Genomic DNA, 12491 nt, shown 5'->3' on the forward strand with positions numbered 1-12491 from the left:
CCGTCTGATCCTTTGGGCCCAGCTGGTGTCTCGGCACCAAGGCACACTGCCCTCCAGTCGGCTGTGGTGCAGACAAGACCATCACCCATCTCCTTCAGGGACGTGCCTTTGCAAACAAGGTCTGGAAAGGGATGCTGCCGAGGTTCATCCCGAGCAGCTCCGTGACACAGGACTCTGTGCTCTACGGACTGTTCCCGGGGACGCACACCGAGACAGACATCAACTCGGTGAAAGAGGCCCCTTTGGTCTGCCCGAAACGTGCTGGTCTTCCAGAGCAAGGAACTGCCCACGACCGAGCGTTGCAGGCTGGCACGTTCCAAGGTCCAGGACTACGCGCTGAGAGATGACCTGAAGCTTGGTGTAGCCGCTGCAAAGGCACGATGGGGCAGGGACACAGTTTAAGGGCCTCCCGCCTTTGTACACCAAGGGGCTGGAACCAATATAACCTCCCCCCCCCCACCCCCCTCGGGCTGTATCAGAAAATATTCGAATGAAATGCGCTTGTAATCCATTCGTACATTGAGTACCATGTACTGCATTTAATTTATACAGGGTTATATGTAATGTAATTTGTGGATTGTATTGAAGTGAATGTTGACAGTGTTGAAATAGATTTTGACAAATTCTTAATAAAGAATTTTTTGAAAAAAAGTGAAAAAATAGCCTCCCTTTCTTTAGTCCCTCTTTGTTACAATCATATTTCCTTATCGCAAGAATCCTCCTCAACCGTCTTCTCCCTGTGGCTGAAAAGCTTCTCCCAGAGTCTCAGTGCGGATTTCGTCCACTGAGGGGTACAACGGACATGATCTTCACCACGCGTCAAACTCAAGAGAAACGCAGGGAACAGAACCAACCCTTGTACATGGCCTTCCTTGACCTCACAAAGGCCTTTGACACTGTCAACCCAAGAGGGATTATGCAGCGTCCTCGCCCATTTCGGTTGCCCCCAAAAGTTTGTCACCTTCCTCCACCTGCTTCACGATGACATGCAAGTTGTGATCCTGACCAACGGATCCACCACAGACCCAATCCACGTTTGGACCAGGGTCAAGCAGGGCTGTCATCGCACCAATGCTCTTCTCGATCTTCCTCGCTGCAATGCTCAATCTCACCCTCAGTAAGCTCCCCGCTGGAGCGGAGCTAATCTACAGAACAAACGGGAAACTGTTCAACCTCCGTCGCCTCCAGACCAGATCCAATGTCATCCCATCGTCTATGCACACTCGGAGGTCGAACTCCAAGCCATCGTCAACACCTTCACCGAGGCGTACGGAAGCATGGGCCTTACACTAAACATCCATAAGACAAAGGTCCTCCACCAACCTGCCCTCCCCAACACAGTACTGCCTCCCCAGTTATCAAGATCCATGACAAAGCCTTGGACAACGTGGACCATTTTCCATCCCTCGGGAGCCTACTGTCAACAAGGGCAGACATCGATGACGAGGTCCAACACCGCCTCCAGTGCATCAGTGCAGCCTTCGGTCGCCTGAAGAAGAGAGTGTTCGAAGACCAGGACCTCAAACCCGGCACCAAGCTCATGGTCTACAGAGCAGTGGTGATACCCGCCCTCCTGTATGGCTCAGAGACATGGACTATGTACAGCAGGCACCTCAAAACACTGGAGAAGTACCACCAGTGCTGCCTCTGCAAGATCCTGCAAATCCCCTGGGAGGACAGACACACCAATGTCAGTGTCCTCGATCAAGCCAACAACCCCAGCATCGAAGCACTGACCACACTCGACCAGCTCCGTTGGGCGGGCCACGTCGCCCGCATGCCCGATACGAGTCTCCCGAAACAAACGCTCTACATGGCAAGCGAGCCCCAGGTGGGCAGAGGAAACATTTCAAGGACACCCTCAAAGCCTCCTTGATAAAATGCAACATCCCCACCCACACCTGGGGGTCCCTGGCCCAAGACCACTCAAAATGGAGGAGGAGCATCCGGGAGGGGGCTGAACACCTCGAGTCTCTTCACTGGGAGCACGCGGAAGCCAAGCGCAAACAGCGGAAGGAGCGTACGGCAACCCAAGCACCTCACCCTCCCGTCCCTCCAACCACCGTCTACCCCACCCATGACAGAGACTGTAGGTCCCGCATTGGTCTCATCAGTCACCGGAGAACTCATTAGTGTGGAAACAAGTCTTCCTCGACTCTGAGGGACTGCCTAAGAATTCCCTCTTGAACTTCTCCGAACTAGAAATGTTGAGAATGAGGAGGGTTTTAAGCTGGGAAAAATGATTCTACATCTTGATGAGCCAGCAACTGTAGTGCATGAAATATAAGCTAATTGCCAAACAAATGAAAGGAGAGGTAAGGATTTTTTTTTATGCAGAGGGTTGTGAGGGTCATCCTTAATAGTATTTAAAAGGGAATTGAATAAATATTTGGAAAGTAAACTTTTAATAGGCGATGAGGAAAGTCCATCGAATGGGTCTTAGTGGAGAACGGTTCTGGAGATCCGGATGGATTGAATAAGGAAAGAAAGGGGTAAGGAGAGCATGGACAGCTCTTCCAGAGATCAGGCAAAGGAACAATGGGCCAAATGGGGAAAGAAAGACTTACATTTCTATAGCACCTTTCACGACCACCGGACGTCCCAAAATGCTTTACACCCAATGAAGAACTTTTGGCATGTAGTCACTGATGTAATGTTGGAAAAGTGGCAGCCAATTTGCGCACAGCAAGCTTCCACAATGTGATAATAACCAGATAATCTGTTTTTTGTGATGTTGATTGAGGGATAAATATTGCCCAGGACACTCGGGATGACTCCCTGCTCTTCTTCGAAATTGTACCATGGGATCTTATGTGTCCACCCAAGAGGGCAACGGGGCCTCGGTTTAATGTCTCATCTGAAAGACGGCACCTCCGACAGTGCAGCACTCCCTCAGCATTGCCCCTCTGACAGTGCAGTGCTCCCTTAGTACTGCCCCTCCGACAGTGCAGCACTCCCTCAGTACTGCCCCTCTGACAGTGCGGCGCTCCCTCAGTACCGCCCCTCCGACATTGCAGCACTCCCTCAGTACTGCCCCTCTGTTGCAGGAAGTGAGAGCGGCAGAAATAAAAGGTTATTTCTCCAGGATGTGTGATGTTTATCGAATTATTGCGGCTTTTGGCAAAAGGATTTCCTTAGTTATTTAGGGCCAAAGCAGAGGTGAAGCCATTTTTAAAATAAATGTTAACTTTTTAACTATACCGATTGACTGCACCTGATGCTGCATATGTCCCCCGCTGCTGCCTCGAAGGAGCCAGAGGCATAGAAGGCCAGTGTCACGGGCAGCGCAGTCCTGGTGCCTGGTGAGGTATGGGTCTGCCTGTAGGAGCTGGCATAGCTCCCTCAGCCTTCTCTCACACTGCTCCTCGGGGAGCTGGAGGTATGAGCGTTGCTGCCTGTAAACCCGTGGGGGGGGTCCTGTTCAGATGTCTGTGGCCCGACAAGGGCAACAGCCCTTTTATCTTGACGCCATCTAATCAGAGCATGGAGTAGACGACATTGGCGAACTAGTAATGCACCTATTGAATTATTTCACTCAAGCTGTAAGGACTCTGTAATGGCAGATAAATCTGCCGCGTTAAAGTTCGAGGTTGATGTAGCTTGCTGAGTGCAAACATTGCTCTCAATGTGACCTCCGATTAATGCTCCTCCTCCCTCCCGTTAAATAGGCTGCAGATAGCGCCTGCTTTCTCGTGCGTGATTGGGGGCGGGCGCTACATGGGGCAGCCGCCCCTAATTTTGCCAGCGGGTCGTTGCACGACGACGGACGGCATGATCAGACTGAAAGTACACAGCGAGGTCGTAGCGTGTTGTGCTGCCGGAAAACCACCAGCAAACTGCCAGGGCGGTAACAGAGGCGCTGCACAGCCGAATTTCCCGCCTGCACAATCCCACAGCACAGAAGGAGGCCATTCGGCCCATCGTTCCTGTGCCGGCTCTGTGAGAGAGCGATCCAATCAGTCCCACTCCCCCCGCTCTTTCCCCACAGCCCGGCTATATTTTTTTATTTTCAAGTATTTATCCAATTCCCGGTTTGAAAGTTACTATTGAATCTGCTCCCACCGCCCTTTCAGGCAGCGCGTTCCCGATCACAACTCGCTGCGTAAAAAGGAATGTTTCCTCATCACCCCCTCTGGTTCTTTTGCCGATCACCTTAAATCTGTGTTCTCTGGTTACTGACCCTCCTGCCATTGGAAACCGTTCTTCCTAGGTGCAGCAGGTAATCAGGAAGGCGAATGGAATGTTGGCCTTCATTGCGAGAGGGATGGAGTACAAAAGCAGGGAGGTCCTGCTGCAACTGTACAGGGTATTGGTGAGGCCGCACCTGGAGTACTGCGTGCAGTTTTGGTCACCTTACTTAAGGAAGGATATACTAGTTTTGGAGGGGGTACAGAGACGATTCACTAGGCTGATTCCGGAGATGAGGGGGTTACCTTATGATGATAGATTGAGTAGACTGGGACTTTACTCGTTGGAGTTCAGAAGGATGAGGGGTGATCTTATAGAAACATTTAAAATAATGAAAGGGATACAAGATAGAGGTAGAGAGGTTGTTTCCACTGGTCGGGGAGACTAGAACTAGGGGGCACAGCCTCAAAATTAAGGGGAGCCAATTTAAAACTGAGTTGAGAAGGAATTTCTTCTCCCAGAGGGTTGTGAATCTGTGGAATTCTCTGCCCAAGGAAGCAGTTGAGGCTAGCTCATTGAATGTATTCAAATCACAGATAGATAGATTTTTAACCAATAAGGGAATTAAGGGTTACGGGGAGCGGGCGGGTAAGTGGAGCTGAGTCCACGGCCAGATCAGCCATGATCTTGTTGAATGGCGGAGCAGGCTCGAGGGGCTAGATGGCCTACTCCTGTTACTAATTCTTAGGTTCTTATGTTCTATTGACTCTATCAAAATGCCTCATGATTTTGAACAACACAATTAAACCTCCCCTTAACCTTCTCTGTTCTAACAATCCCAGTTTCTCCAGTCTATCCACGTAACTGAAGTCCCTCATCCCCCAGAACCATTCTGGTAAATCCCCTGCACCCTCCACAAAACCCTGGGCATCTTTCCCAGAAATCTCACTGTATAAATTTCCCATAATTTTATCTTGATCATAAAATGTGTCGCTACAGACCCCGGTGACATTGCCGACTGAGAGAGTGTGGAATTGCTCAGTGCAGAGCATCGGTCTACTCAAGAATGTATGCTGCCTGAAAAAGTGATTGTTAAGAACTTAGACATCTCCTCTCCGACTAGAAATAGAACAAAATAAATCAACTCGTTCCCAAGTTCAACTGGAAGAATCACAGGTTGATTCACGTAGAATCATACACGAGCTGGATTTCTGTTGTCCCTGTGCCTCTATAGGGAGCGGCGGTAATCAATATGCAAATGGTTTGCAGGTGGGGGAGCCAGTTCCCAGCGCCCCGCCGGGAATTTAGTCGCCGGTTTTGCGGAGCAGCATCGCCTGGGAGCGTCAAGCCGGTGTGCAATGCCCCCCACCCCCCCCTCCCCGGTTTCCACATTGCTCGATTTTAGATTGACGCCAACACTCTAGGGCACCATGGTGGGACCACCAGGAAAACCAGACGGTGAGAGCTATCCCGGCGACGGTGAATGAAGCGATTACTGAACGAGGGAAGTGTGATTGGTTTGTAATAGGAGGTGTGTGGGGGACCTGACCCATCCACCTCCATGGCACGAACCTGGTATGGCAGTACTTCCAGGAACGGTGCAGTGGCTCTAGGCCTTTTGGCTAAGAGCATTGGCGCAGAGTGATCCTTGGCGTGTGCAAGGTGACCTCTGGCGTTTGTGATCTGACAAAGAATTGGAAAGGTTGGCAACGAATAAAAAAAAAGTCATTATAAGCAAAACCAAATTCTTTCCTGGAGCCCTATTCGTACGTGTGTTGCAGCCACGGCATTAAATCTTTGATCTGGCAAGTTTTAAAGCCGTCGGGACGAGCCATAAAAGAAGCTTCGCTTCGAATACGACTGACTACATTTCCCACGGTCATCCAGCCCCTGAATTATCTAGTGTCACCACCCGACTGTTGTCCTGCGGTTGTGGAAACTAACCTCGAGGAACGGACTCCGAGCTGTGAGTGCTAGCGCCAGAGATTCGACCATCTACTGTCAGTCGTGGCTCAGTGGGCAGCACCCTCGCCTCTGTCAGAAGGTTGTGGGTTCAAAGTCCCTGGAGTGGGACTTGAGCACAAAAATCTAGGCTAATGCACCCAGTGCAGCGCTGAGGGAGTCATCATCATCATAGGCAGTCCCTCGGAATCGAGGAAGACTTGCTTCCACTCTAAAAGTGAGTTCTCAGGTGACTGAACAGTCCAATACAGGAATTACAGTCTCTGTCACAGGTGGGACAGACAGTGGTTGAGGGAAAGGGTGGGTGGGACTGGTTTGCCGCACGCTCCTTCCGCTGCCTGCATTTGGTTTCTGCATGCTCTCGGCGACGAGACTCGAGGTGCTCAGCGCCCTCCCGGATTATCTTCCTCCACTTAGGGCGGTCTTTGGCCAGGGACTCCCAGGTGTCGGTGGGGATGTTGCATTTTATCAGGGAGGCTTTGAGGGTGTCCTTGAAACATTTCCTCTGCCCACCTGGGGCTCGCTTGCCCTGTCTAAGCTCCGAGTAGAGCGCTTGCTTTGGGCGTCTCGTGTCGGGCATGCGGACAATGTGGCCCGCCCAACGGAGCTGGTCGAGTGTGGTCAGTGCTTCGATGCTGGGGATGTTGGCCTGAGTGAAAACATGGATGTTGGTGCATCTGTCCTCCCAGGGGATTTGCAGGATCTTGTGGAGGCAGCACTGGTGGTATTTCTCCAGTGATTTGAGGCGTCTGCTGTATATGGTCCATGTCTCTGAGCCAGACAGGAGGGCGGGTATCGCTACAGCCCTGTAGACCATAAGCTTCATACCAGATTTGAGTTCCTGGTCTTCAAACACTCTCTTCCTCAGGTGACCAAAGGCTGTGCTGGAACACTTTGCATTAATATAGCGCCTTTAATGCAGTAAAATGTCCCATGGCGCTTCACAGGAGCCCCCTCCTCATGTAAATCCTCTTTCCTCATGTAAATCTATCAGCGTACGATGGTAAGTACTGCAGGGTATCGAATACGGCCAGGGTGATCTCCTGAACTAGTTTCGATCGCCTGGATGGGTCGGAGAGGAATTTTCCCAGATTTTTTCTCCCAAAATTAGCCTGGGTTTTTAATCTGTTTTTTTGCCTCTCCCAGGAGATCACATGGCTCCGGTTGGGGTGCAGTGTAGAATGTTTCAGTGCAGGGAGTGTCACGGTTGTGTGGGGCGGACTGGTTGGGCCGGGTGCTCTTTGCCTTTCCGTCATTGTTCATTGTTCGTAGGTTTACATGTAACCTTCAGGGCTGCTGACCGAGGGCCGAGCGGCTCTTTGTCGGCCGGTGTGGACACGATGGGCCGGAATGGCCTCCTTCTGCGCTGTAAATTTCTATGTTTCTATGTAACCCTCTATTCCCTTCTCCCCCATACGCTTGTCCAGCCTCCCCTTAAATACATCGATACTATTCGCCTCAACCCTTCCCTGTGGCAGCAAGTTCCACATTCTCACCACTCTCTGGGTAAAGAGGTTTCTCCTTTAACCGTCGCTGCCCTAAGGAGAACCCCAGTTTCTCCAGTCTCTGCACGTAACCAAAGCCCCTCATCCCTGGTTCTAGTAAATTATTTTCCTTGGGACTAATTTGTTCCACGCCGCTGACTATATACCCTCTCCGTTCCTCTCTCTTCCACATGTTTCTTATTTCTCTTAGTCCCAACATCAATTTGCATTTATATAGTGCCTTTAATGTGCAAAATGTCCCAAGGCCCGTCACAGGAGCGAATAGCAGATAAAATTTTGACACTGAGCCACATAAGGAGATATTGGGACAGGTGACCAAAAGCTGGGTCGCAGAGATAGGTTTTAAGGAGCGTCTTAAAGGAGGAGAGAGAGACGGAGAGGTTTAGGGAGGGAGTTTGAGAGCTTGGGGCCCAGGCAGCTGAAGGCACGGCCACCGATGGTGGAGCGATTATAATCAGGGATGCTCAGGAGGGCAGAATTGGAGGAGCGCAGACATCTCGGGGGGAGGGGGGAGGGGGGTTGTGGGGCTGGAGGGGATTACAGAGATAGGGAGGGGCGAGGGCCATTTGAAAACAAGGATGAGAACTTTAAAATCGAGGCGTTGGTTAACCAGGAGCCACTGTAGCCAATAACTGATGTTTCATTTTCAATTGGGTTCCAGAACCTTCTTTAAAAAAGCGGCTGGAAGGAGACTTATATCGACACTTTAATCATAGAATGGTACCGTGCCACTTTGGCCCATCACATTGACGCTGGTCTTTAGTTCTACATCTGCTGCTCAGTCCCCTTTGAATTCCTCCATTTGAGCCACTCTTTATTCCCTTTTGCAGGAGTTTATGGATTGTGTGTGACCAATCTGTGCCAGTGGATTCTCGGCACAAAAGTTTTCTGCCAAATTCACACTTAATTCTGTTTGCGAAGACCTGAAACTTCTGGCCTCTCGTTACCGTTTCATTATCAGCTTGACCAGCGAACGTGAACCTCCCAAATGTCGCGCGAACAATCGCTTGCCAATTGCTCATCGGGGCCTTTCATCAGCTTCCACCTCGAGTGCTTTATCACGACAAATTGAAAAACGAACTTGCATTTCTATCGTCTATTCCCTCGCCTGATCTCACAGAAGTCTCAAAGTGCAATGAAGGATGTTTGTATTGTAACTACCCAAATCTTACTGCTTGAAGGGGAGTAAGAAGAATTTGCATTCATATAGCCTCAGGACATCCCCAAAGCGTTTTACAGCCAATTAAGTACTTTTTTTTTTGAAGTGTAGTCACTGTTGTAATGTAGGAAACACGCCAGCCAATTTGCGCACAGCAAGCTCCCACAAACAGCAATGGAATAATGACGGGATAATCTGTTTTAGTGATATTGGTTGAGGGACAAATATTGGCCAGGACAGCAGAGGAATTCCCCTGTTCTTCTTCGAAATAGTGCCGTGGGATCTTTTACATCCACCTTAGAGGGCAGACTGGGCCTTGGCTTAATGGCTTATCTGAAAGACGGCACCTCCGGCAGTGCAGCACTCCCTCAGTACTGCCCCTCCGACAGTGCGGTGCTCCCTCAGCACTGCCCCTCCGACAGTGCGGTGCTCCCTCAGCACTGCCCCTCCGACAGTGCGGTGCTCCCTCAGTACTGCACTAGGAGTGTGGGTTCAAGTCCCTGGAGTGGGACTTGAACCCACAACCTGCTGACTCAGAGGCGAGAGTGCTGCCCACTGCACTAAGGCTGCCAGCTGGGGGAAAGAGCAGGGGGGATTGGGACTAATTGGATTGCTCATTCAATGAGCCGGCACGGGGCGATGGGCCGAATGGCCTCTGCTGTAGGATGCCATGATTTTCTTCCCAATGCTGCCTGTTCTGAAGATAAATTGAATTTTTGTAATGCAAATTGGTCTCCGGAACTTGCAGACTGCGTCCTGACAGCACTGGACCCCGTCTCCCATCTCCGGGCACCGGACCCCGTCTCTGGATCCTGTATCCTGACACCAGACCCAGTCTTCGGACACCAGACACTGGACCCCGTCCGTCACACATACCGAGATTAACGGCAACTCAAGATTCACCACTCTTGTGGGAACTTGCAAATCCTTAAGGCCGCAAGTCAATTGATTTGAGGTTTACACGGACAAATGGATAGCATTTGACTCCTTCAAACACCAGTATAAATCCCTGGAAAAGAAATGAGATTTATTCAGTCAGCACAGACTGAGCCTGTCTATAAATGGATACGCTCACACAATGCATTCCGATTAAATCCCAGAGACCCACTTAATAAGAACAGAATTGGATCTATTCTGTCACCATAAATCAGTGGCCCTGCATATTTGTTGTTCCTCCCTCGTGCCCTGGTGTGCAGTCTCCATAACAGAAGAAATAATTCAATTCACAGGGCTGTGGGGAAAGAGCGGGGGGAGTGGGACTGATTGGATCGCTCTGTCACAGAGCCGGCACAGGCTCGATGGGCCCAATGGCCTCCTGCTGTGCTGTGAGATTTGATGGATTCTTTGAATGTTAGTAACCTTAACGTTGAAAGTAATGTATTAATTTAAGTACTGCTCTGACAAACAAAACCAAGGTTTGGGGCTTGGGCTGCTTGTAATCTCTGGATTAGCAACGAGTATCTGAACAGGCGGATTAGAGAAGTAAATGTGCGGCTAGAGAGGGTAATTCTAACTCCTGCTACCCAAGAAACGGCCTCCCAGCCATGGCTCCTGGGTAGCACCCTCGCCTCAGTCTGGGTTGTGGGTTCATTGTGCCTCTCCAGAACGCAAATCCTACACTACATTTCTATAGCACCTTTCACAAACGTGGGACATCTCAATAGCACTTTTGAAGTGGTGTAGTCACTGTTGAAATGTGGGAAACACAGAAGCCAATTTGCGCACAGCAAGCTCCCACAAACAGCACTGTGACAATGACCAGATCATCTTTTGTGATGTTGATTGAGGGATAACTATTGGCCAGGGGACCAAAATTCCTTTCAAATAGTGGGCACGTGATTTTTTACATCCATCTGAAAGGGCAGATAGGGCCTCGGTTTAACGTCTCATCCAAAAGATGGCCCCTCCGACAGTGCAGCACTCCCTCAGTACTGCCACCCCCGACAGTGCAGCACTCCCTCAGTACTGCCCCCCCGACAGTGCAGCAATCCCTCAGTACTGCCCCCTCGACAGTGCGGTGCTCCCTCAGTACTGCCCCCCCGACAGTGCGGTGCTCCCTCAGTACTGCCCCACCAACAGTGCAGTGCTCCCTCAGTACTGCTCCTCTGAGTGTGGCGCTCCCTCAGCACTGCCCTCCCGACAGTGCGGTGCTCCCTCAGTACTGCTCCTCTGACAGTGTGGCGCTCCCTCAGTACTGCCCTTCTGACAGTGTGGCGCTCCCTCAGTACTGCCCCTCCAACAGTGCGGTGCCCCCTCAGCACTGCCCCTCCGCCAGTGCGGTGCACTCTCAGCACTGCCCCTCCGACAGTGCGGTGCTCCCTCAGTCTCTTAGGCAATTCCTCGGAGTGGAGGATGACTTAAGCGGCGATGTCTATGTCGAATCGTCTGAGTTTCCGGCCAACGATAGCCGTACAGTGTTCCGGTCTATCGCTGTTGGGGTTGCCCACGAGGGCCCTGATGTTCCCGGTCCCGAACTTCATTTTTAAAGAGTGGAAGATACTTGTGCGTGACTTCTTTTAACATGGGGTGGCTGTAGTACACCAGTTACCACACGGGTTTGGCAGAGCGAGGTCTTGGTCCAATGGCAAGGGGATCCAAGACGATTGGAGACCAGCTCTGCTGCATGGGCCTAGCACACACACAGTGTTTCATCATCATCGCAGGCAGTCCCTCGGAATCGAGGAAGACTTGCTTCCACTCTAAAAGTGAGTTCTCAGGTGACTGAACAGTCCAATACGAGAGCCAGAGTCCTTGTCACAGGTGGGACAGACAGTGGTTGAAGGAAAGGGTGGGTGGGACTGGTTTGCCGCACGCTCCTTCCGCTGCCTGCGCTTGGTTTCTGCATGCTCTCGGCAACGAGACTCGAGGTGCTCAGCGCCCTCCCGGATGCACTTCCTCCACTTAGGGTGGTCTTTGGCCAGGGACTCCCAGGTGTCGGTGGGGATGTTGCACTTTATCAGGGAGGCTTTGAGGGTGTCCTTGAAACGTTTCCTCTGCCCACCTGGGGCTTGCTTGCCGTGAAGGAGTTCCAAGTAGAGCGCTTGCTTTGGGAGCCTCGTGTCGAGCATTCGGACAATGTGACCTGCCCAACGGAGCTGGTCGAGTGTGGTCAGTGCTTCGATGCTGGGGTATCCCTCGCTCAACATAACAAAAAAACAGATTGTGTGGTCATTATAACATTGCTGTGTGTGGGAGCTTGCTGTGCGCAAATTGAGCTGTCGCCTTTCCCACATTACAACAGTGACTACACGCCAAAATTAACTTCATTGGCTGTAAAATGCTTTGAGACATCCGGTGGTCATGAAAGGCGCTATATAAATGCAAGTCTTTCTTTAAATCTTTTCTGCACCCTCTCGAAGGCCTTCACATCCTTCCTAAAGATTGGGAGAAAGGTTAAACCCAGTTGCTGTCTCGCTATCACCCGTTTTACACCAAAGCACAGAGTCACGGTCTACCCGTCTCCTGTGAAGCCTAGCAGCCATCAATAGTTTATAATATGGACAACACGCATTCCGCCCCCACCCACCACAGTGCTCTAATTTTCTGAAAATCAATTACAAATTAGCTAACAGATTGAAACTCGTCATTCCAGACAATCAATGGACTGAGATGCACAGAAACATAGCTGTTTCTACAATACGTTGACTCTTTTTCACAGCTGTTTACAGGAAATCCTGTTGCCTCACTTCCTGTAGTAAACAGGAAGCGGTATTCCAATGATTTTGTCAATAGTTTAA

This window comes from Pristiophorus japonicus, chromosome 8 (genome assembly GCF_044704955.1).
Source record: "Pristiophorus japonicus isolate sPriJap1 chromosome 8, sPriJap1.hap1, whole genome shotgun sequence".
NCBI classification, from domain to species: Eukaryota; Metazoa; Chordata; class Chondrichthyes; family Pristiophoridae; genus Pristiophorus; species Pristiophorus japonicus.